Source organism: Phocoena phocoena, chromosome 5 (genome assembly GCF_963924675.1).
Source record: "Phocoena phocoena chromosome 5, mPhoPho1.1, whole genome shotgun sequence".
Classification (NCBI taxonomy): domain Eukaryota; kingdom Metazoa; phylum Chordata; class Mammalia; order Artiodactyla; family Phocoenidae; genus Phocoena; species Phocoena phocoena.
In genome coordinates, this window is record NC_089223.1 from 118769661 (window position 1) to 118795218 (window position 25558).

The 25558-nt window shown below is 37.3% G+C and overlaps 1 non-coding gene across 1 annotated transcript; it reads right to left on the bottom strand.

The window, feature by feature from the left end:
* Positions 1 to 20725: 20725 nt before the first annotated feature.
* Positions 20726 to 20832, bottom strand: LOC136123992 (U6 spliceosomal RNA). The gene has a single exon (XR_010655942.1). It is a non-coding gene; the product is annotated as a U6 spliceosomal RNA (small nuclear RNA).
* Positions 20833 to 25558: the final 4726 nt, after the last annotated feature.

The following is a 25558-nucleotide window of genomic DNA, read 5'->3' on the forward strand; positions in this document are numbered from 1 at the left end:
TGAGCCAAGAATGACTTCTTACGTTTTTAAACGGTCAAAAAAGAGAAAAAAAAAGAAGACGATTTTGTGATGCGTGAATATTCTATGAAATTCAAATCTCATCATCCATTAATAGAATTTTACTGAAAGGTAGCCAGAGTTATTTGTTTACACGTTATCTATGGCTCTTTCACATTACAATGACCTAAATTATTACTATCTGGCCATTTACAGAAAAATTTTGCCAAGCCCAGCCTTAGAATATTAGGGGTTAATTCTCTCAGAGAATCTTCGTTTGAAAAAAACTGGACCAAGGAGAACATGATCAGTAACGAAGCAAAGTGAAACTGTGCGTCACCAGTTAGGATGCGTGAGTTAATGGATGTTCAATTATGTCAAATACTTTTTCTTCACCTGAAGTGATACATTTTTTTAGTTAATTATATTGACTGATTTTAAAATGAAACAACCTTGCTTTCCTGAGAAAAACCCACTAGAGTATGGTGTGTTATCTTGTTTTAATATTGCTATATTTTCTAATATTTGATTAAGGATTATTATATGTCCATTTAATGAGGAATGTTAGTCTTTAATTTTCTTGTAATGTTTTATCTGCTTTGAGTGTGTGGCTAATTTGGGACTCAGAATGTTTGGCTGTGTCTCCTCCTCTTCTGTCTTTTGGAAGTTTATATAGAATTGGTATCTTTTCCTTCAATATTTGGTAGAATTTACTAATGAGTTCGTCTGAATCTGAAACCATCTGAACTCTGGGGCATATTCCACCTCTTCTTTTTTTTTTTTCTTTAATTTATTTAATTAATTTATTTTATTTTTGGCTGTGTTGAGTCTTCGTGGCCATGCACAGGCTTTCTCTAGTTGCAACAAGCAGGGGCTACTCTTCGTTGTGGTGTGCGGGCTTCTCATTGTGGTGGCTTCTCTTGTTGCGGAGCACAGGATCTAGGCGCACAGGCTTCAGTAGTTGTGGCACACAGGCTCAGTAGTTGTGGCTTGCAGGCTCTAGAGCGCAGGCTCGGTAGTTGTGGCACACAGGCTTAGCTGCTTTGCGGCATGTGGGAATCTTCCTGGACCAGGGCTCGAACCCATGTCCCCTACATTGGCAGGCGGACTCTTAACCACTGCACCACCAGGGAAGTCCCTCCACCTTTTCTTTAATGTGATTCTTTTCCTGTCTCAGGTAGTTTCTTCCTGCATTGTGTGTGTGTCGGTCCTGGGCCAAAGACTTGAGAGACCACTCTGCAAATTTTTAGAGTTCTCTCTATGGAACTCCTTTCTTCCTGGTATTTGGCCCTGCTAGTCTGACTTAGCATCCAAAATCCAACTCCATTTCCTCAAAGCATTGAGATCACCGGGCTCTGTTTTGGTTTCCCCCTTCCCACCTCTTCACAGTGGCCTAAAAGCTCTCTCCAGGCAGTAAGCTGAGGCAATTATAGAGCTTGTATCATTTTTTTCTCTTCGGTTGGGGATGACTGTCTGAGCTGCCTGTTCTCCAAAGTCTGAGAAATGTTTGTTGTTCTTTTTTTTACAACTTTATTGGAGTATAATTGCTTTACAATGTGTTAGTTTCTGCTGTATAACAAAGTGAATCAACTTTATGTATACATATATCCCCATATCCCTTCCCTCTTGCGTCTCCCTCCCACCCTCCCTATCCCACCCCTCTGTGTGGTCACAAAACACTGAGCTGATCTCCCTGTGCTATGCGGCTGCTTCCCACTAGCTATCTATTTTACATTTGTTAGTGCATATATGTCAATGCCGCTCTCTCACTTAGTGCCAGCTAACCCCTCCCCCTCCCCATGTCCTCAGGTCCATTCTCTACATCTCCGTGCAAGAGGGTTCTCTTTTGCCCACTCCCACTCCAGTATTTATTGTTTGTAGATTTTTTGATGATGGCTATTCTGACCAGTGTGAGGTGATACCTTATTGTAGGTTTGATTTGCATTTCTCTAATGATTAGTGATGTTGAGCATTCTTCCACATTTTTGTTGCCAATCTGTATATCTTCTTTGGAGAAATGCCTGTTTAGGTCTTCTGCCCATTATTGGATTGGGTTGTTTGTTTTTTTTGATATTGAGCTGCATGAGCTCCTTGTAAATTTTAGAGATTAATCCTTTCTCAGTTGCTTCATTTACAAATATTTTCTCCCATTCTGAGTGTTGTCTTTTCGCCTCGTTTATGGTTTCCTTTGCTGTGCAAAAGCTTTTAAGTTTCATTAGGTCCCACTTGTTTATTTTTGTTTTTATTTCCATTTCTCTAGGAGGTGGGTAAAAAAGGATCTTGCTGTGATTTATGTCATAGACTGTTCTGCCTATGTTTTCCTCTAAGGTTTCATAGTTTCTGGCCTTACATTTAGGTCTTTAATCCATTTTGAGTTTATTTTTGTGTATGGTGTTAGGGAGTGTTCTAATTTCATTCTTTTACATGTATCTGTCCAGTTTTCCAAGCACCACTTATTGAAAAGGCTTTTTCTCCATTTTATACCCTTTCCTCCTTTATCAAAGATAAAGTGACCATATGTGCATGGGTTTATCTCTCTGCTTTCTATCTGTTCCATTGATCTATATTTCTGTTTTTGTGCCAGTCCCATACTGTCTTGATTACTGTAGCTTTGTAGTATAGTCTGAAGTCAGGGAGCCTGATTCTTCCAGTTCCATTTTTCTTTCTCAAGATTGCTTTGGCTCTTCGAGGTCTTTTGTGTTTCCCTACAAACTGTGCAATTTTTTGTTCTATTTCTGTGAAAAGTGCCACAGGTAGTTTGATAGGAATTCCATTGAATATGTAGAATGCTTTGGGTAGTATAGTCATTTTCACAGTGTTGATTCTTCCAATAACATGGTATATCTCTCCATCTGTTTGTATCATCTTTAATTTCTTTCATCAGTATCTTACAGTTTTCTGCATACAGCTCCTTTGTCTCCTTAAGTAGGTTTATTCCCACATATTGTATTCTTTTTGCTGTAGTAGTAAATGGAAGTGTTTCCTTAATTTCTCTTTCAGATTTTTCATCATTAGTGTACAGAAATGCAAGAGATTTCTGTGCATTAATTTTGTATCCTGCTACTTTACCAAATCCATTAATTAGCTCTAGTAGTTTTCTGGTAGCATCTTTAGGATTCTCTATGTGTAGTATCATGTCATCTGCAAACAGTGACAGTTTTACTTCTTCTTTTCCAGTTTGGATTCATTTTACTTCTTTTTGTTCTCTGATTGCTGTTGCTAAAACTTCCAAAACTATGTTGAATAAGTGGTGAGAGTGGGCAACCTTGTCTTTTTCCTGATCTTAGTCGAAATACTTTCAGTTTTTCACCATTGAGGACGATGTTGGCTGTGGGTTTGTCATATATGGCCTTTATTATGTTGAGGAAAGTTCCCTCTATACCTACTTTCTGGAGGGTTTTTTGATAAATGGGTGTGTTGCATTTTGTCAAAAACTTTTTCTACATCTATTGAGATGATAATATGGTTTTTCTCCTCAATTTGTTAATATGGTGTATCACATTGATTGATTTGCATATATTGAAGAATCCTTGCGTTCCTGGGATAAAACCAACTTGATCATGGTGTGTGATCCTTTTACTGTGCTGTTGGATTCTATTTGCTAGTATTTTGTTGAGGATTTTTGCATCTATATTTTCCCAGTGATATAGGCCTGTAGTTTTCTTTTTCTGAGACATCTTTGTCTGGTTTTGGTGTCAGGGTGATAGTGGCCTCGTAGAATGAGTTTGGGAGTGTTCCTCCTTCTGCTATATTTTGGAAGAGTTTGAGAAGGATAGGTGTTAGCTCTTCTATAAATGTTTGATAGAATTTGCCTGTGAAGCCATCTGGTCTTGGGCTTTTGTCTGTTGGAAGATTTTTAATCACAGTTTCAATTTCAGTGCTTGTGCTTGGTGTGTTTATATTTTATGTTTCTTCCTGGTTCAGTCTCAGAACGTTGTGCTTTTCTAAGAATTTGTCCATTGCTTCCAGGTTGTCCATTTTATTGGCATATAGTTGCTTGTAGTAATCTCTCATGATCCTTTGTATTTTTGAAGTGTCAGTTGTTACTTATACTTTTTCATTTGTAATTCTGTTCATTTGTGTCTTCTCCCTTTTTTTCTGATGCGTCTGGCTAATGGTTTATCGATTTTATTTATCTTCTCAAAGACCCAGCTTTTAGTTTTATTGATCTTTGCTATCATTTCCTTCATCTCTTTTTCTTTTACTTCTGATCTGATTTTTATTATTTCTTTCCTTCTGCTAACTTTGGGGGGTTTTTTATTCTTCTTTCTCTAATTGCTTTAGGTGTAAGATTAGGTTGGTTATTTTAGTTGTTTCTTGAAGTAGGATTGTATTGCTATAAACTTCCCTCTTAGAACTTTTGCTGCATCCCATAGGTATTGGGTCGTCATGTTTTCACTGTCATTTCTTTCTAAGTATTTTTTTATTTCCTCAGTGATCTCTTGGTTATTTAGTAGTGTATTGTTTAGTCTCCATGTGTTTGTATTTCTTACAGTTTTTTTTTCCTATAATTGATATCTAGTCTCATAGCATTGTGGTTGGAAAAGATACTTGATATGATATCAACTTTCTTAAATTTACCAAGGCTGGATTTGTGACCCAAGGTATGATCTATCCTGGAGAATGTTCCATGAGCACTTGAAAAGAATGTGTATTCTGTTGTTTTTGGATGGAATGTCCTATAAATATCAATTAAGTCCATCTTGTTTAATGTATCATTTAAAGCTTGTGTTTCCTTCTTTATTTTCATTTTGGATGATCTGTCCATTGGTGAAAGTGGGGTGTTAAAGTCCCCTATTATGATTATGTTACCATTGATGTCCTCTTTTATGGTGTTAGCATTTGCCTTATGTATTGAGGTGCTCCTTTGTTTGGTGCATAAATATTTACAGTTGTTATATCTTCTTCTTGGATTGAGCCCTTGATCATTACATAGTATCCTTCTATGTCTCTTGTAATAGTCTTTATTTTAAAGTCTGTTTTATCTGATATGAGAATTGCTACTCTAGCTTTCTTTTGATTTCCATTTGCATGGAATATCTTTTTCCATCCCCTCACTTTTAGTCTGTAAGTGTCTGTAGGTCTGAATTGGCTCTCTTGTAGACAACATATATTCAGGTCTTGTTTTTGTATCCATTCAGCTTGTCTGTGTCTTTTGTTTGGAGTATTTAATCCATTTACATTTAAGGTAATTATCGATATGTATGTTCCTTGTACCATTTTCTTAATTGTTTTGGGTTTTTGTAGGTCTTTTCGTTCTCTTGTGTTTGCCTCCTAGAGAAGTTCCTTTAGCATTTGTTGTAAAGCTGGTTTGGTGGTGCTGAATTCTCATTGCTTTTGCTTGTCTGTAAAGGTTTTAATTTCTCCATCGAATCTGAATGAGATCCTTGCTGGGTAGAGTAATCTTGGTTGTAGGTTTTTCCCTTTCATCACTTTAAATATGTCCTGCCACTCCCTTGTGGCTTGCAGAGTTTCTGCTGAAAGATCAGCTGTTAACCTTATGGGATTTCCCCTGTATTTTTTTTGTTGCTTTTTCCTTGCTGCTTTTAATATTTTTTCCTTTGTGTTTAATTTTTGATAGTTTTATTAATATGTGTCTTGGCATGTTTCTCCTTGGATTTATCCTGTATGGGACTCTCTTCACTTTCTGGACTTTATTGACTACTTCCTTTCCCATATTAGGGAAGTTTTCAACTTATAATCTCTTCAAATATTTTCTCAGTCCCTTTCTTTTTCTCTTCTGCTTCTGGGAGCCCTATAGTGCAAATGTTGCTGTGTTTAATGTTGTCCCAGATGTCTCTGAGACTGTCCTCAATTCTTTTCTTTCTTTTTTCTTTATTCTGCTCTATGCTAGTTATTGCCACTATTTTATCTTCCAGGTCACATATCCGTTCTTCTGCCTCAGTTATTCTGCTATTGATTCCTTCTAGAGAATTTTTAATTTCATTTATTGTGTTGTTCATCATTGTTTGTTTGCTCTTTAATTCTTCTTGTCCTTGTTAAACTTTTCTTGTATTTTCTCCATTCTATTTCCAAGATTTTGGATCATCTTTACTATCATTACTCTGAATTCTTTTTTCATGTAGACTGCATATTTCCTCTTCATTTGTTAGGTCTGGTTAGTTTTTACCTTGCTCCTTCATCTGCTGTGTATTTCTCTGTCTTCTCATTTTGCTTAACTTACTGTGTTTGGGGTCTCCTTTTTGTAGGCTGGAGGTTCGTAGTTCCCATTGTGTTTGGTGTCTGCCCCCAGTGGGTAAGGTTGTTTCAGTGAGTTGTGTAGGCTTCCTGGTGGAGGGGACTAGTGCCTGCATTCTGGTGGATGAGGCTGGATCTTGTCTTTCTGTTGGGCTGGATCACATCTGGTGGTGTGTTTTGGGGTGTCTGTGAATTTAGTATGATTTTAGGCAGCCTCTCTGCTAATGGGTGGGGTTGTGTCCTTGTCTTGCTAGTTGTTTGGCATTGGGTATCCAGCCCTGTGGCTTGCTTTTCGTTGAGTGGAGCTGGGTCTTAGCACTGAGACTGAGACCTCTGGGAGATCTCTCGCTGATTGATTTTTCGTGGGGCTGAGACGTCTCTGATGATCCAGTGTCCTGAACTCGGCCCTTCCACCTCAGAGGCTCAGGCCTGACACCAGGCCAGAGCACTAAGACCCTGTCAGCCACATGGCTGGAGGATGGGCAAGTCAGAAAGGAATCAGGTTTCCGGCCCTTGAATGGTGGCCGATTTGGGATTGTGGCTTCTCAGCTCCACCTCATCGGCTGGTGTAGTTGCCCAGGGAGCTTCGGGACATTGGTTCTGTAGAGGCCAGTGTGTGCAGAGGCCTTGCACCTGACACATAGGATTGGCTTTCCCAGCACAGAGCCACTGCAGGGACACACCTTGGCACTTGTGTGGAGAAGCGCTGCGCACACCACCACTCAAATGTTTGTTCTTATAGTAGACTTTTCTAATTGATTTCAGTTGGGAAAGTAAGTTGGCTTTTATTACATCCTCATAACCAAGAACAGAAGTCATGCAATATTGTTTTACATTTATGTAGCATCTTCCAAATTACAACCAAGGGATTTTTTTTATTGGTCAACAAACATTTAAAAAATACCCATTGAATAAACATTAGGAGAAATACAAAAATGCCCCACCTTTGACTATTAGTTCAGCATCGGCACTCCAAGAAACTTCTTCCTTATTCTTTAATCATGGAAGAGCAATTTTAAGTTTAAAAAGTTTTGAGATTCCATGTAAAAAGCAAGATTTTGAAATTATTTAAAATGGAAGCAACTCATTGAATTGTTTCATGGTTTTGTATGCATATATTTGAACAAAAACTAAAGTACATCTTCAATGATATTCTACAACAAAAAATAAAAATTTAATTTACCACAAATTTTGAAGCTTATATTAAGAGATTCCATGTCATAAGAGAGTAAACAGGGAAAAATAATTAGTAGGCTCATTTCATTCATGTATACATATAATTTCTAGATACTGATATAATCTCTCTATTCCCTCTAAAAGAAGCAACATCCTCTTCTAAAGAAATAGACATTATACGATAATTCTACTTTACCATGAAATTCTTCATTGATAAGAAGTTTTTCTTTTCTTTTCTTTTCTTTTCTGAATGTTTTCCCTCCTAATGGAAATATCTACAGTGGAACACTAAATTTACTTATATTGAAATCATTACCATCATCACATGAATTCTTTGTTATCAAATTTATTGGATTAACAATTGTGTTCTCTTTATATAATACTTAAGGCACATCTCCAGTCTATTGAGAGCTGTTCTATTATAATTATATTGTAGTAGTAGTGCCAGGAACAACCAATTCAGAGCACCTCCTGAATTGTAGTTTCCAATTATGTAATTTTCCAACCGAATTTAATATTATAATTAGAATTCAGCAATTGATAACATCATGGAAGCCTTTTCATTTAAAAACTAGAACAATCTCACTCATAAAAGTGAGATTAAGTAATCATACTAAGAGTCATATTCAGTAATCATACTAAGAATGAGAAAATCTGAACTGCCTTAAAAAGGAGCCACCTTTCTGGGAGTGTAACTGAGCAATATTCAATATTAGGAAGCAGGAGCAATGTTTGATATTAGGAAGCATTTTTCTAAGAAAGTCATATTCGGAAATACATAGCTACAGTGTGAACGATGAAAGAGAAAAATATAGGAAGTCAAAAATATTTTGTCTTATTTTGATAAATATTAATAAGCAGGAACATTCACTAAGAAAAATATCAACTTGAAAATAAATGAGAAAATGCAATGGGTACTTAGGCAAGGGAAGAAAACAGCTAACTTTGTTTGCTGTTAAATACAGGACATAAATATGATGGTGCTGAAGGATAATTTTACAGTACACACATAGCAAATATATGTTATTTCATACAGTAAATCACATTTCTCTTATATTGTAACATTGAGTGACCTTGTGAATCTCTCCTCTTCAAAATGCTGAATTTTTCAAAAACCCTTAGTGTTGCCCCTCAGTCCTGCCCCTAGACACAGGCAAAGAGGGTTCTGCTTTGGGCTCTATACTTTAGAGAATCCACATATTATAAACAAAATAAAAGAACAAATACAGTTACTAAAGAACATGTGGGCACTTCCGCACATTCGGGATCCAGCTCCCATTGCCAGCAAGATGTGACCTGGAACTCCAAATATCACCTCTTATTTCTGAAACTGTTCAGACCCCAGTAAATATTTCTCATATCTTAGTCCATATGTCCATCTGAACGCCAAGATTTGTAGATTGTGCATTTGCTGATATCAGAAATAGGGTAATGTTTTCGTTGCGTTGGAAAGGATGTAGGTGATGGCAGTGCTTAGGTAAAAGACAGGCTAATTAATTTAAAAATTCTTTCTCCCAGATAGTATGAACACAGTCAATCCTTTTATTGTTAATTTTTATTTTATATTGGAGTAGAGTTGATTAACAATGTTGTGTTAGTTTTAGTGTATAGCAAAGTGATTCAGTTATACATATATATGTATCTATTCTTTTTCAAATTCTCTTTCCATTTAGGTTATTACAGGGTATTGAGCAGCATTCCCTGTGCTATACAGTAGGTCCTTGTTGGTTATCTATTTTAAATATAGCAGTGTGTACATGTCAATCTCAAACTCCCAATCTGTCCCTCTCCCCACCCACCCTTCACCCCTGGTAACTATAAATTCATACTCTTAAGTCAGTGAATCTGTTTCTGTTTTGTAAATAAGCTCATTTGTATCGTTTTGGTTTTTTTTTTAGATTCTGCATATAAATGATATCATATGATATTTGTCTTTCTCTGTCTGACTTCTTCACTTAGTATGATAATCTCCAGGTCCATCCATGTTGCTTCAAATAGGGTTATTTCATTCTTTTTAATGGCTAAGTAATATTCCATTGTATATATGTACCATATCTTCTTTACTTATTCATCTGTCAATGGACATTTAAGTTGCTTCCACGCACTGCAATGAGCATTGGGGTGCATATATCCTTTCAAACCATGGTCTTCTCTGGAAATATGCCCAGGAGTGGGATTGCTGGATCATGTGGTAGCTCTATTTTTAGTTTCATAAGGAACCTCCATACTTTTCTCCATAGTGACTGTACCAATTTATATTCCCACCGACAGTGTAGGAGGTTTCCCTTCTCTCCACACCCTCTCCAACATTTATTGTTTGTAAACTTTTTGATAGTGGCCATTCTGACTGGTGTGAGGTGATATCTCATTGTAGTTTTGATTTGTATTTCTCTAATAATTAGTGATGTTGAGCATCTTTTCTTGTGCTTCTTGGCCATCTGTATGTCTTCTTTGGAGGAATGTTTAGGTCTTCTGCCCATTTTTGGATTGGGTTGTCTGTTTGTTTGATATTGAGCTGCATAAACTGTTTGTATATTTTAGGGATCAATCCCTTGTTGGTCACATCATTTGCAAGTATTTTCTCCCATTCTGTGGGTTGTCTTTTCATTTTGTTTATGATTTTCTTTGCTGTACAAAAGCTTTGAACTTCCATTAGGTCCTATTTGCTTATTTCTGTTTTTATTTCCATTACTCTAGGAGACGGATCAAAAAAGATATTGCTGCAATTTATGTCAAAGAGTGTTCTGCCTGTGTTTTCCTCTGAGAGTTTTATATTATCTAGTCTTACATTTAGTTTGTTTTGAGTTTTTGAGTTTGTTTTTCTGTATGGTTTAAGAGAATGTTCTCATTGCATTCTTTTACATGTAGCTGTCCAATTTTCTCAGCACCACTTATTGAAGAGACTGTCTTTTCTCTATTGTATATTCTTGCCTTCTTTGTCATAGATTAATTGACCATAGGTGTGTGGGTTTATTTCTGGGCCTTCTATCCTATTCCATTTATCTATATTTCTGTTTTTGTGCCACTACCATACTATTTTGATGACTGTAGCTTTGTGGTATAATCTGAAATCAGGGAGCCTGATTTCTCCAGCTTGGTTTTTCTTTCTCAGGATTGCTTTGACTATTCAGGGTCTTTTGTGTCTCCATAAAAATTTTTAAATTTTAAGATTTTTTTTTGGTTCCAGTTCAGTGAAAGATCCCATTGGTAATTTGATAGGGATTGCATTGAATCTGTAGATTGACTTGGATAGTATAGTCATTTTGACAATATTGATTCTTCCAATCCAAGAACATGGTATATCTTTCAATTTGTTTCTGTCATCTTCGATTTCTTTCATCAGCCTCTCATAGTTTTCAGGGTACAGGTCTTTTGTCTCCTTAGGTAGGTTTATTCCTAGGTATTTTATTCTTTTTTATTCTTTGTTGTTAGTGTATAGAAATGCAAGAGATTTCTGTGTATTTATCTTGTATCCTGCAGCTTTACTGAATTCATTGATGAACTGTAATAGTTTTCTGGTAGCATCTTTAGGATTTTCTATGTATAGTATCATGTCATCTGGAAACATTGACATTTTTACTTCTTCTTTTCCAGTTTGGATTCCCTTTATTGCTTTTTCTTCTCTGATTGCCGTGGCTAGGACTTCCAAAACTATGTTGAATAAAAGTGGCACGAGTGAACATCCTTGTCTTATTCCTGATCTTAGAGGAAATATTTTCAGCTTTTCACCTTTTAACATGATGTGAGCTGTAGGTTTGTCATATATGGCCTTTATTATGTTGTGGTATGTTCCCTCTGTGCCCACTTTCTGGAGAGATTTTATCATAAATTGGTGTTGAATTTTGTCAAAAGCTTTTTCTGCATCTGTTGAGATGATCATATTATTTATTTATTATTATTTGGCTGAATTGGGTCTTCGTTGCTGTACGCAGACTTTCTCTAGTTGCGGCGAGTTGAGGCTACTCTTCATTGCAGTGTGCAGGTTTCTCATTTTGGTGGCCTCTCTTGTTGCAGAGCATGGGCTCTAGGTATGTGGGCTTCAGTAGTTGCAGCATGCGGGCTCCATAGTTGTGGTTCTTGGGCTCTAGAGCTCAGGCTCAGTAGTTGTGGTGCACAGGCTTAGTTCCTCCATGGCATGTGGGATCTTACCAGACCGGGGCTCAAACCCATGTCCCCTGCATTGGCAGGCAGAATATTAACCACTGCACCACCAGGGAAGTCCCAATCATATGATTTTTATTCTTCAATTTGTTGATATGGTGTATCACACTGATTGATTTGTGGATGTTAAAAACTTCCTGAATCCCTGAGATAAATCCCATTTCATTATGGTGTACGATCCTTTTAATGTATTGTTGGATTCAGTTTGTTAGTATTTTGTTGAGGATTTTTGCGTCTATGTTCATCAGATATTGGCCTGTAATTTTCTTTTTTGTGTGCTATCTTTGTCTGTTTTGGGTATTAGGGTGATGGTGGCCTCATAGGATGAGTTTGGGAGTGTTCCTTCCTCTACAATTTTTTGGGATAGTTTCAGAAGGATAGGTGTTAACTCTTCTCTAAATATTTGGTAGAATTCCCCCATGAAGCTATCGGGTCGTAGACTTTTGTTTGTTGGGAGTTTTAAATCACAGTTTCAACATTTCATTACTTGTGATTGGTCTGTTCATATTTTCTATTTCCTCTTGGTTCAGTCTTGGGAGATTGTACCTTTCTAGGAATTTGTCCATTTCTCCTACATTGTCCATTTTAGTGGCATATAGTTGCTTGTAGTAGTCTCTTATGATCCTTTTGTATTTCTGTGGTGTCCATTGTAACTTCGCCTTTTTCATTTCTAATTCTATTGATCTGAGCCCTCTCCCTCTTTTTCTTGATGAGTCTCACTAAAGGTTTATCAATTTTGTTTATCTTTTTGAAGAAGCAGCTTTTAGTATTGTTGATCTTTTCTATTGCTTTCTTCATCTCTATTTCATTTATTTCTGCTCTGATCTTTACGATTTCTTTCCTTCTACTAACTTCGGGTGTGGTTTGTTATTCCTTCTCTAGTTGCTTTAGGTGTAAGTTTAAGTTGTTTATTTAAAATTTTTCTTGTTTCCTGAGGTAAGATTATATTGCTATAAATGTCCCTCTTAGAACAGCTTTTGCTGCATCCCATAGGTTTTGAATCATCGTTCTTTTGTGTTCTAGGAATTTTTAAATTTCCTCTTTGATTTCTTCACTGATCCATTGGGTTTTTAGTAGCATATTGTTTAGCCTCCATGTGTATCTGTTTCTTACAGTTTTTTTTTTCTTGTAGTTGATTTCTAATCTTACAGTGTTGCTGTCAGAAAAGATTCTTGATATGATTTCAGTTTTCTTAAATGTACCGAGGCTTGATTTGTGACCCATGATGTGATCTATCCTGGAGAATGTTCCATGTGCGCTTGAGAAGAATGTGTATTCTGCTCCTTTTTGATGGAATGCTTTATAAATATCAATTAAGCCCATCTGGTCTAATGTATCATTTAAGGCCTGTGTTTCCTTATTGATTTCTGTCTGGATGATCTGTCCATTCATGAAAGTTGGCTGTTAAAGTCCCCCACTATTACTGTGTTACTGTAGATTTCTCCTTTTATGGCTGTTAGTATTTGCCTTATATATTGAGGTGCTCCTATGATGGGTGTGCTTATAGTTATAAGTGTTATATCTTCTTCTTGGCTTTATCCTTTGATCATTATGTAGTGTCTCTTACAACAGTCTTTATTTTAAAGTCTTTTTAGTCAATTCTTGAATAATGAAGTATCATTTTCTAGTAGTGTCAAGCATCTGTCCTAACTTCTTTGTGTGTTTCAATTTGTGGTTTTGCAACTAGTCATGAATTAGCAGAGAATTCATATCAGCTGCAGATGGTGGCTGAAGAACAGTTTGTAGTACTCTATAAATCATTTTACGGTTAAATTTAAATATATGTGGAACTAGATATAAAATACATGAAGCATAAAATCCTTTAAATGGCAACTAGGTGAACATTGAACTCTAAAATTGTGAGTAGTGTTACTTTAATCAAAATATTTAATAAAATGTAAGTAAATTTTCAAAATAAATTTTCAATATCAGCTTTATTTAAATAATTTTATATAAGTTTTTATTTAGATATTTTTAATAGTCTAAAAGAAAAAAGCTTTTAAAAATACATATAAATGCTTTAATGTTTCACTGAGACACAGTACACATTCAGAGAGTACACATAGTGTAGACCTGTGAATTTTAACAAACTGCACAGCCAGACAACCAGTATCTAGATGAAGAAAGAGAACACTGTCTGCAGCTGCGAGTTGTATAATGCTGTCTTCCAATCACTGTCCCCTTCCCAAGATCACCATTATTACATCATTACAATCCCTTCATCTTTTACATAGAACATATAATATCAATAATTATGAGAGTAATATTCCCTCATATTCATAGGTGACACCAAGACTCAAGAGGAGGGGATTATATGGGGCATATGTGCCAGGGAGTGGAAGTCATGGAGAGCATCTTAGAATTTTGCCCACTATAGTAGGCTATCCATTTTCAGATGCTATCTATTTTATAGAAATATATAATAAATATTTATATTTTAAAGTAAGTTCCTCAAGATCAGACACATAATGGGTCATAAAGCTGAGGCCGGAATGCAAGTATTCTAACACAAGATCCAGTGATCTTTCTAGTACATTAAGCTAGGCTCACCCTGTTAATTGTCTTCCAAATGTCTTTCTGTTTGTCTATTTATTAACACATTTTAAATATGGCAACTGGCACTAACGGTTTTAGGAGTATGGGGATTTCCTTTAAAAAACAATTGTGTAGACCTTCCACATTAGAGAGCTAATACTTTTATTTAATCAGACTGAAGTTAATAATCACAATTCATACTGAATAACAGATATTGTTAAATAACTGCACTTTCAACTACTCAGAGACCCAGAAAATCCAGGTTGGGCACTGCTCTAAATGGCATCTGTCCTGTAGAGTGTAAAATGGATTCATATCTCTGGTTTTAGTCTGAATTCATGTGGCTTTTAGTGTTTGTCCCCCTTGAATTAAAGGATCTCAGATGCTATGCCTCCTCAAAAATAGTTTTTTAGCAATCGTGACAAATAATCCTTTCCTATTTAAAATATTATAGGACAATTATCTATAACATTTTATATAAGACACATGGACTGACAGGCTTGCAAAGTGTGGCCTAATGCAGGCTCCAGTTGATGAATATAAGAATGGGTGTTTGCTTACTGCAGAGGTTAGAATCAGATGCTCTAAGTGGCGCTTCCAGCCTCATTCTGCAAGAACCTACCCAATGGGAGACTTGAGGCACTGCCGAGACCACTGGAACCAACTCTTTCATCCCACACAAGTTCCCAGCCATTCTTGTCTGCCAAAATAAGAAGGTAATAATTGGGGTAGGAGACTGGCAGCCAAGCCCAGAGAATTCATAACAGGTTCACTCTGCCAAGATGCAGAATATGCTGAGATATCTCAGATGCTCCCTGAAGCAGCCTCGGAAAACGCTATTCACTTACTCTCATCTAGAAACCACAACTTCTTCTTGTAGAAAGTCCTGTGGCTGAAGCTGGCAGTGGTTAAGTTTCCACACAGCAACTAGAGTAAATAAATGCAATATTTGCTTTTTTAAAAGTTAACTAAAACTGCTGATTTCCAGCTGCTGGTAGAAAAATATAATTGTCAAGATTTACTTAGGAAAATTGAGATTCTTGTATTTCATGAAATCAATGATGTTAATCTACTTAAAATTATTAATCAACACACGGAAAGCATTAGAGTAGGCATAAAAGAGAGGTCTTTTTGAAAATAAGTAAAGCATTGTTGAAGCAGTATGGCTCTTCTTCCCATTGATTTCCAATTTTTGCAATAACCAGGGACTTCTAGAGTTGGAAGGAATCTTAGGGACCATTTAGGCCTCCTGTGGACCTTTTTCTGAGCAAGAAAAAGAGATCCAGAGATGTAAGATAACTTACTCAAATTCACAGCGCTAGGTCGTGGTAAATTCAGAGCTAGGGCTTAATCCTGGTATCACCAAATCAGCATCAGGGCATAGGTACACTTTTTTCAAATAATGTCCTGCCTTCAGTCCACCTGAGGACCCCACCCTCTGCCCACCATGTATCCCTTTACACTGAACAGCTAACACTTGAACACTTGAAACTACTTGTTTTCCTCTGTGGCTCAAACACAACTTCCCTTGTAATCTAAACTCCAGTCCCCCTCTTTCACTCTCTCAGTAGATGCCAAAGCCAAGGTGACATAAAGTTTCTCTTTCCTTAACAAACTGTGTTTTATCAAGAGCGGCCACAGCCCTGCTGATTCTGATGTCAGCAGCTCCAGCACCCTGGGGAACCTTCTGAGCTTCTGCCAAGAACCCTCAAGATCTGTCAAAATTGTATCTCCTTTAGAGTGAGTTCTGAAAACATCCCAGGTCTTCTGAACAAATTTCCCAACAGTTTAATTCCCCACAAGATAACAAGTCTTCCAGATAATTTCTCTGTAGCTCTATTTCACATTAAATCTTGCCATTACTTCTTGCTTCAATCCCATTGTTTTTCATTTTACATGAACCCTTTTAGTTCTTCCCCTCACTACTATCTAATTATCTTTCTTTCTTTGAGATTCCCACCAGTTTAATATAATGAGGCCCAACTTTTTTCTGCTCTGAAACACCATTGGTCCCAGTGGGAATTCTTAACCTGAGATTTCAGGAGACCTAGCAACTGTTAGAAATTTTATGCAAAACAATTTCTATACGTGCATATTTGCTTTTATCTAAAGAATTAATCACAGCTTTAATTAGAATCTCAAAAGACTGATGCATAGAAAAAGGTTGAGATTGATTATTCTGTGACATCAGACCCACACAAGGCACTCACTTCTTGCCTCTGTGACTCTTTTTGTCCCTCTTTTCCATTGGTTACAGCCCCTCCCATTCCCCGCTGCCCACACACCTCAAGTATTCATCAGCCTTTAGCGTGGAATACACATGGCCCTCATTTCTCTGTGGCATATGTAAGCATCAAAAAGGATCACTGATAGCTTAGCTCGAAACTATGTGTTAATGATTCACTGTAGGATGATTATGACTAAAAGGGACACTCTCTACAGGCCAATACTCTTTGGTTGATAAGTAAAAGGTGATGGATCACAGACTGAACACATTCTGGGAGGAGGCACTATAATACTGCTAAAATGAGAGGCCAGAAATAGCTCTCAAATATGCATTCGTTAGTGTAGAACTACAACGCTCAATGCACAGACTTAAGCTGGGATGCGAGGGAGGGGAGGGAGGAAAGGAAGGGAGCCTGGGTTACTCAAAAAAGACTTGAGTTGCAGCCATAGGAGTGCAGTGCCAAATCTAGCCAGTGAAATAATAAACATTCTGCTTTTCTGGTAAAGTATTTCCCAGTTGTGTGCTGTTCTTAGGGAATGATATGCTGGCTACAATTTATACAGTTCTAATTAACTTTCAAAGCAATTTTCAGAAAGCAGCAAACTGAGGAAAGATTGTATATAAGCTGGAACTTTGCTTATTTATTACCTTGATGAATGTAAAGACAGATACTATATTTCCCCAGTAGAAATTATTATCAACACTGTATCATTATAATATTGAATGACATCCCAGCCAAAGGGCCTCTCTTTATTTACTTCAGAGTGAAAATAAGAAAAGCATGAATAGCCTGTTAATATATCCATGACTGGTTAGTTGCCTGGTATTCAAGAAACCAGTTACGAATATCAGCTTCTGCTGTAACAAAGTGTTCCAAATTTATTTCTTCAGTATAAAACCAGTGTAATGAATCACATGCCTTACACAGACAAATGTCAGAAAATAAAAGTGGTTTCGATACATTGGTATTACTAGAAGAATAATTTGAACAAACACTCCAAGTTTTGAATGTTTCTGGTAGATGAGAAACTTTGAATATGTGCAACTCTTTAAATGAGGTTCAAGGTCACCTTACAACAATGGGCTGTAATCGACGTAGTTCTCCACGATGCTACACCAAAATAGCCGTTACAGTGACTTTTCACTATGTGTTGCCAAATGCCAGACACTGAACACTGCTATTAGAAGCGAAGTTGGGATCTCCGTAAGTTTTTAAGGAGACCTTGGCATCCATTTTGTGATATTTTGGGCAGAAATTTAATTTTGGGTGTTGTTATCTGACTCTGTCTAGTCAGCAAAATAAATATGCAGTTGATTTATGAAAGATTTAAAAAAAAACTCTTAATTGGCATTGCATGATTTCTTCAAACAATAAATGGATTTGAATGTAGGCTAAATTCAGAGGCCATATTTTGTACCATTTCGATGGCTACAATTCCATGTTAGGCATGGGAAAAAAGATCTGTTTTGCCACTACAGATAGTGTCTACCCTGAGGTATTGAGTTACCATGCAATGATGAATATTTCTAAGGCCTTGAGCTTTACTGAACATCTGCTTTTCACAACCACATTTTAAGGGGAAAAAAATCTGAGAGACTGAAAAAACATACAAAATCCCCAGGACAGGAGAATTTTCCTTCTCATCTCTTCCATAAACCAGGACCAGATTCCAAATTGAAACCACTGATCACATGAGGACATTTTCAAAGGTGTTGCTTTGCATCGGTCTTTTCTGAAGCACAATTTGGGGGCGAAGGTGAGTATGGTTTGGAGAACACCCTGTAACAATCAGAGTTCCCAAAACAGAACAGAGGGAGGCCAAAGGGATCAGACAAATAAACTCGTCTCCCTCCCTTCAGGGGTCAAGCAGATCTTGTTTCATGTCTAAGATGTACACACTGAGTTCTTAGTCTCTTGCTGTATAAGGTGGTAAAAGAGTTGGAGTCACCTACACAGAAAAATCTGTAGACACAAGACTGGCTTTCAGTCAAGTAAAAGATGTGACAGCCAGCCTGCCCTTCCATGGATGAAAAAAATGCATGCCCTGTCTTACCATAAAGTCAAGGGACTTGCCCCCTTTCACAGATTATGTAACACTTTCCTGAAAAGTGGGGGTACATTGCCGATTTCATGTAGTGATGAGATGAAAGCCCGTCCAGTGATTCCTGTAGACATGAGCTGGTCACATAGCTCTCCTTCACTATGCAGTGAAAAAGAACCCTGCCTGAGTTACCGCTGAAAATATTCTCCCCTTAGATATAAATTTCTTGAGTCAACTATTCTGAAAGGTCTGTCATGTTTTATATGTCCAAGAGATTTCATTGAGCAAAAATTTAATGATTTGAGACAGATACAGCTACCAATATAAAATCAGAGTAACATTCTATTAACTGTTTACTTCATGTTCAGTTAGGAACACAATTATATCTGAATTCTAATATTATAATAGTGATATAGGCATATCAGTTGTGGGATAGTGACTTCCCAAAAAAGCCAAAAGAATGAAGACTCATAGAACTGCTAAAATGGTTTGGTGGCCTTCAGTTTTAGAGAAGAGGGAAAAGATGTTCGCCAGAAGCCTCAGGGCTTTCTCCTCCATCATCGATTTCCCCTTTCTACTGGAACTTGCCCATGAATATGCAGCCATGTTCTGGGGACTTCCTATTATTTAAAAAATGATAACAGCTCCCTTCCAACCCCTTTATTTCCCCTTAAGCGCCACCACATTCCTCTGCTACCTTCACAGCAAAACCTCTAGAAAGAGTTGTCTATAGAGGTTGTCCTGACTATCTCATCTCAGCATCTCTCCTCCGCTCTGCACTCACACGTCACTTCCAGCCACGCTGCGGAGGCTGTTCTTGTCACGTCCTCAGGGGTCTTCATGTCGCGGCCACCTGGTTTTTATCCTTCTCTATGATTTATGTAAGAGCAAAATGGATATGTATTAAGAATCATTTTGTAGCTATCTTTTCATTGCCTGCTATTTATATGACAAAAAGAATTGAAAACAATTTTCAGGGGTTGACTGTATGTGGAACACTGTTATAGACATCAAAAGAATACTAAAAATAATTTTCCCGGTAAGTTTTCTTCTATTTAAAAAGACAAAATAGGGGCACCTACTAAAATATAAGAGCAATTATCAATTATATCCACAAAGATAAAATGATAAAAACAGTACAGTTAATGTGTGTTCAAGTCAAATAGAATAGAGGATTAAATGGAAGTACAAAGGAAGCCAGTAAGCTCAGGCAGTCTTTCGGAAACAATTGACTTTTGACCAGGACTAGAAGGAGGTAGTAAAAGGGAAGAAGATAAACTCCTTTACTAAACACCTGATATTAAGTTCCAAACAGTATACTATTCTGTTTCCGTTCAACTGCTTCCCATATTTTCCTCAGGATTCAGCCTAAACAGCTAAAGCCTGTCTCTGAATCCTTCCCTGTCGCTGAGCCTCATACCTTCTCTGTTGCTTCACTGTATATACTGCATTATATTCACCTCGTAATGTGTCTGTCTCCCCCATTGGTCTGTAAGCTCTTTTTCCTCTTTTACCCATAGTGACAACCAAGCAGCAACTGGCTTTTTTTTTTTTTTTTTTGGCCGTGCCACACACTATGTGGGATCTTAATTCCCCAACCGGGGATCAAACCCATGCCCCCTGCAGTGGAAGAGAAGCGCCTTAACCACTGGACCACTGGACCACCAGAGAAGTCCCCCTTTTTAAAAAAACTTTTATTTAAAATTTTTTTTGCAACTGGCATGTAGCAGCTGACCAACAACTGCTTGTTGTATGACTCTTAATGCCCACAACAGCCGTGAGATGAAATCGTTATTAATGATTAATATCCTTATTAATGTTACAGAGAAGAAAACAGAGAACCTGAGAGGTTAAAGAGATCCTAACTATTACGAAGCTGAATTTATGACTCTATGTCTTTATGTCCAACCCCAAGACTTTGGACCTAAAGCCCAAGCCTAGTTTACTATCCCATGTTGTCATCTCAGCAAGTGTTGCTCGAAAATAGCAGGCAACTAATTCCAGGGATATAGGTGGGAAGTAGTAAATAGAACGTGAGAGTCAGACATCAGATTGATTTGTTTAAAGCACAGGGGCCCTATCGAAAAATCATGGAAACTGTTGCTTCTTCTCATGTTTTGCCATAAGCATTACGTTCTCTCACTCTCTGCCTTCTTTCTGGGTTACCTCAGTAACCTCCATAAATTCAGTTGTCATCTGTGTACTGATGATTCCAAACCACATACCTCTAGTTCAGATTGCTTTCATGAGGCTCTGAACCATATCCGTCAGCTCCTAGACATCTTCTTGGATGCCTCTGTATATAGGCTACTTAACCTGATGGGGAAGCTTAAGAGTCTCCATATATATATAAACACTCAAAAAATGCCGTTTCTTTATTATTAATATCAAAAATATGGAATGCTTCACGAATTTGCGTGTCCTCCTTGTGCAGGGGCCATGCTAATCTTCTCTGTATCGTTCCAATTTTAGTATATGTGCTGCCGAAGCAAGCACTCCACGTATTTTTAAAGCCTATCACATTTAAAAAATTAGACTAGATCAGTGTGTTCCTGAGGAAATTATTGGGACGGATGATGCAAGTTACAGAAGTCAGTTTTGTTTGTATATAGACACTTAATATGTTACTAAAATCCCACCCTAATTTTTCCCAGCGTAATTTTCAGGACATCTCATGTTCAGCTATGTGGTCTAATCACATCTAACTACTTATCTTCCCTGACCACGCCCACACTTCTATGTTCCAATGCTCCTGCCATGTTGTCTACATAGTTGATACACCGCTCACCCTCATTCTATCAGTCAGGTTCCAGCAGAAAAATGGAAACTGCACTAAGGTGTCGCAGTAGAGGGATTTAGTATAGAGATCAGCTTACACATGCTCTGAAGGCCTAAAAAAGCACCAAGAGGATACTGAGGTCATCCAGAAATGATAACTGCAGAGACGGCTCCAACTAGGTCTAAGGGAAAAAAAAGGCAGAGATTGGGAGTATTAGAGCCAAGGAGCTTCAGGGAGAGATTATCATAGAGTTGGTGCTCAGACCTCTGGGGAGGGGGGCCACCTGGCTGCTGCCGGAACTGCAGGAACTGAGACATGGAGCCTGTGGAGCCAGAGCTCGGAACCCTGGGGAGAAGATACCAAGCAGCTTCTGGTGGTGCCTCTACGGGATAGGATGTGGTTGGTGCTCAAGTCCTGTTAGAAACAGGAGGTTGGAACTTATGCTTACTCAGCTTGCATTCCAAACGTCAGTCTGTCAGAAACCAGTGCCTGATGTGGAAGCCCTACACAGTCGGTACAACTTTTTCTATCCCTGTCTCCCTCCTGTGCGTTCTATTCTACCCACCGCTGCCAAAATGTCCTCCCTGACACCACCACAGTAAACATAATCTCTGTATTCTCAAATCCCTATCATCATTCCTTGCTGACTACTGTTTTAAATATATCCTTCTCTCTCTGGTTTTAAAGGCCTTCTACAGTGTTCTAGCCCTTTTTCACTGCTTCCCTAAGTGCCTTTTATGCTCCCACAGGACCTAGCTCTTGCTTAGAAATGCACCAAATTTTCTATCTTCAGCATCTAATAGGCCACAAATCTCAGCCTCATCTTGCCTCTGAATTTACTTTTAAATAGTAATATGCATATATGCAAAAGTCACCTTGACTTTCATTTACAAAGCGTCACAACCAGAGTGAATGAAGTAGCTGCTGCAGGATAAAAACTTTGCATAGTTTCAATGAAAATAAGGGGCCTAATTTTAGCCAATTAAAACTTAAGTGACAACTAAATGTGTAGTAACTAAGACTGAAAGAATTGAACTCTGTCAATGCACAAGTTTTACACCTTTTCTGATTTTCACCTGTACGGTAGACTGGTTAGAAGGGATAATTTCTAAATTCTCAGCAATTCAGCAACTAAGATTCTGACTTGGGCCATATGTGCAGACACCGTGAGTAGAACAGGAGTTTACTGCACGTGTGAGTTGTAGCATTTCAGAAAATTCTAGAGCAACATTTTTTCCCTATTTGCCCTTTGAGTTGCAAAACTAGCTTTCAACAGGAAAAGCAAGTTTGCTACTTACCCTTGAAAGGTGTCTCTTTTATGTGTGACAACACTAAGATGAAAATGTCAAATATTTCACATTTCCTTGAACTTGTGAAATCTAAAGGGATGTGAAATTTTCTTTTATTCAGATGATTCAGATTGAAGGTATAGGAATATCTCCTGCCAGTGTGTATTTCCTGGTGCTACCTTATCATTTTACTTTTTAACAGACAAATATTAAAGATTTTGTTATTTCCTTCAAGGTATAAAATTACCATTATTTCCCTTTATGTAAAAAAGACAAAAATTATCCTGGAATTCTGAATTTGTGATAAAAAAAAAGGCAAATCTTATCTGACAGTTAATTGGTTACAGCACTTTAAATCCAATTTCTTTGTATAAGCTCCAGATCAATTTCTAAATAATGAGAACGTAAATACAAGTAATCTTTTAAATTTACTATGTATCCAAAGTATGCCAGTCTGTAACTTATTCAGCTTCCTAAGTCATACATTCATTTAACCTACCTTGGGTGCCCACCTGCCACCTGCTCTATGCAGAATTCCTTATGTCATTTCTGGAACTCTTCCAGCAGTTATGGTTCACAATGACAACACACGACTCCATTGGCTGAGCACTTGTTTGCGATGATGAGCTACACATGTTGGCTAGTACTGCCACAATTTAATGCTTCAGTTCCTCCTGTACTCTTGAGTAGATGTCATCTGGTCTGAATTTTGGATCCCTTTGATGATGCATGTTAGATAACTGTCATCTGGAGAACAGAGACATTGACCAGCCAATTAAATATTCTGAAAACCAGGAAGTTTATGTAGGTGAGGATAATTAGTCTTAAAAATAAACACAGAATAAAAAAAACCTCAGGAGGTGGAAACTAGCCAGGATCCCATCTAATAAAAATAGAGTTGAATTTTAAATTTGGGGGGGTTAAAAAATCATTTACATAAAAGTTTTCTTGAGTTTGAGATTATGTTTTAATAATGTCCGTAAAAGCAGCGTTGACCTACTATTATTGTACTGAAACCTCTTCACTTTGAAGAAACCGAATATTGGAAACAGTAAGTAAGTAGCTCTTGATGTTCCAAGCCCTCTCCTCAACCCGCACCAGCAGACAGTTCACAGTAGATTCTTTCTCTTAAGTGCAAGTGGAGCTTCTGCTCTGGAAACATTCACCTCTCCTGCTTTCCTGCAATCACCCCATTGTATCATATGATGTGCTAAAACAAATGTTTTCTTGGTTCTTCATGGTAACAGCACTATCACTTCATTATTTAAAAAGAGAGAAGAGCATATTTTAAATTCTGCTTTTCCAAATTTATTGTTATTCCACATGTGATTTTTTTTTTTTTTTTTTTTTTTTCAGTACGCGGGCCTGTCACTGTTGTGGCCTCACCCGTTGCGGAGCACAGGCTCCGGGCGCACAGGCTCAGCGGCCATGGCTCATGGGCCCAGCCGCTCCACGGCATGTGAGACCTTCCCAGACCGGGGCACGAACCCGTGTCCCCTGCACCGGCAGGCGGACTCGCAACCACTACGCCACCAGGGAAGCCCTCCACATGTGATTTTTTAAACCTATCTTCAAACTATTCAAATAGAGCTAAATTACAAAAATGGGAGGGGAAATATATTTTCTTGATTTTCTCAGCAAGAGTTATAAGCCTGAATAAACATTTCAGCTGTATATTTTTATGTGTCCTTCCATTGAGACGTTGCATAACATAAAAAAAAAAAATACTCCTAATGAGAACTGTCAGTGCTTTTCTTGAGTTGGAACTAGACATTTTGGTCATAGTATAGATGCTTTTTTAACGTTACACATTTGCTCTAAAAGAGCTTTTACTTTTAATAGGAGGACTAATTTGGAAATACAGGACTTGACTGAAAAAATGCCTACAAAGACATCAATAGTGCTACTTTGTAAGTGACAATTCTGGATTTTTGATGGAAAAATTGTTATAAAAGAAGTTTCATTGTGTTAATCTTATATAGTTAAAATCAGATAATGTCAAACACTTCAGGTGAATTAAATAAAAGGATTCCAAAATTATACACCATAGTGTAAAATATTTACCATATAGAGGAAACAATAAAACATGGGAAGATAAACAGACTAAAACTGGGACTGTGAGAAGAAAACAGCCACTAGTCTGATTTGTAATAGATGCAAAAGTTTTACACCTGAAAATTACAACTCTCATCAAGTTAAGAATTCAGCTCTACTATCCAACTGAACAGTTTCAGGAAAAAATGGAAAAAGCAGTAAGTTAAATGTGAGAAATAGAAACATGAAAGCACTATTTTAAATAACTATCAGACAATAATAAATTAATCAAGGACCTGTCTCTTCTCTTGTTTCAAAAGAAATAAATATTAGGATTGAAAGTCAGACTCTGAAAAATATTTTCCTCCTGTTATTAGTATATTTAAGGATTTTATAGCACGACCTCATCAAAGGGCAAAAGAAGTGCCCCTGATTGCATTGGTGTTATGCTAGATTACAACAGGAAACGGTTAAGGTCTTGACTCTTAGATTCAACAGCCATAGTCTCACAATTATTCACAAATGTTAAGCAGACCTGTAAGGAAATAAGTTGAGACCATTTGAAAATGGTGGATGATAGTAACAATAGCTAATAGAATATTAAGTTAGGCATAAGGCCATCACTTTGAGTGCATTATCATGTTTAATTCTATCAGATCGACATCAAACATAGAAGTAGATATTATTGTGACTATTTTTCAGATAAGGAAACAAATATCAACAGCTCTTCAATTTTAAATAGACATGTTATATGATTAAGATGGCTTTCAAACTAACTTTGGACTTTGAAGAGCTTATTCTGTTCTGACTGTAGAAATTTAAATTTAGACCTAATCACAGGAAGGTAATATAGACCTTTTTGATAATGAGGATGACACACTTCTGTCACAATCACATACAGCAAAATGTTTATCTCTTCTTTATATAAGATGCATTTGAGAAACCACCATCAAAAGCATATCCTAGCTTTTCAATAATTACATGAGCTAACATTTAAGTGCTTGCCTGTTCCAGGCACTTTTCCAAGTGCTCTGCATATATTAACTCTTTTAATATATGACCACCTTATGAGGTAAGTATTTATTATCCTCATTATACTGATGGGGCAACAGAGAGATAA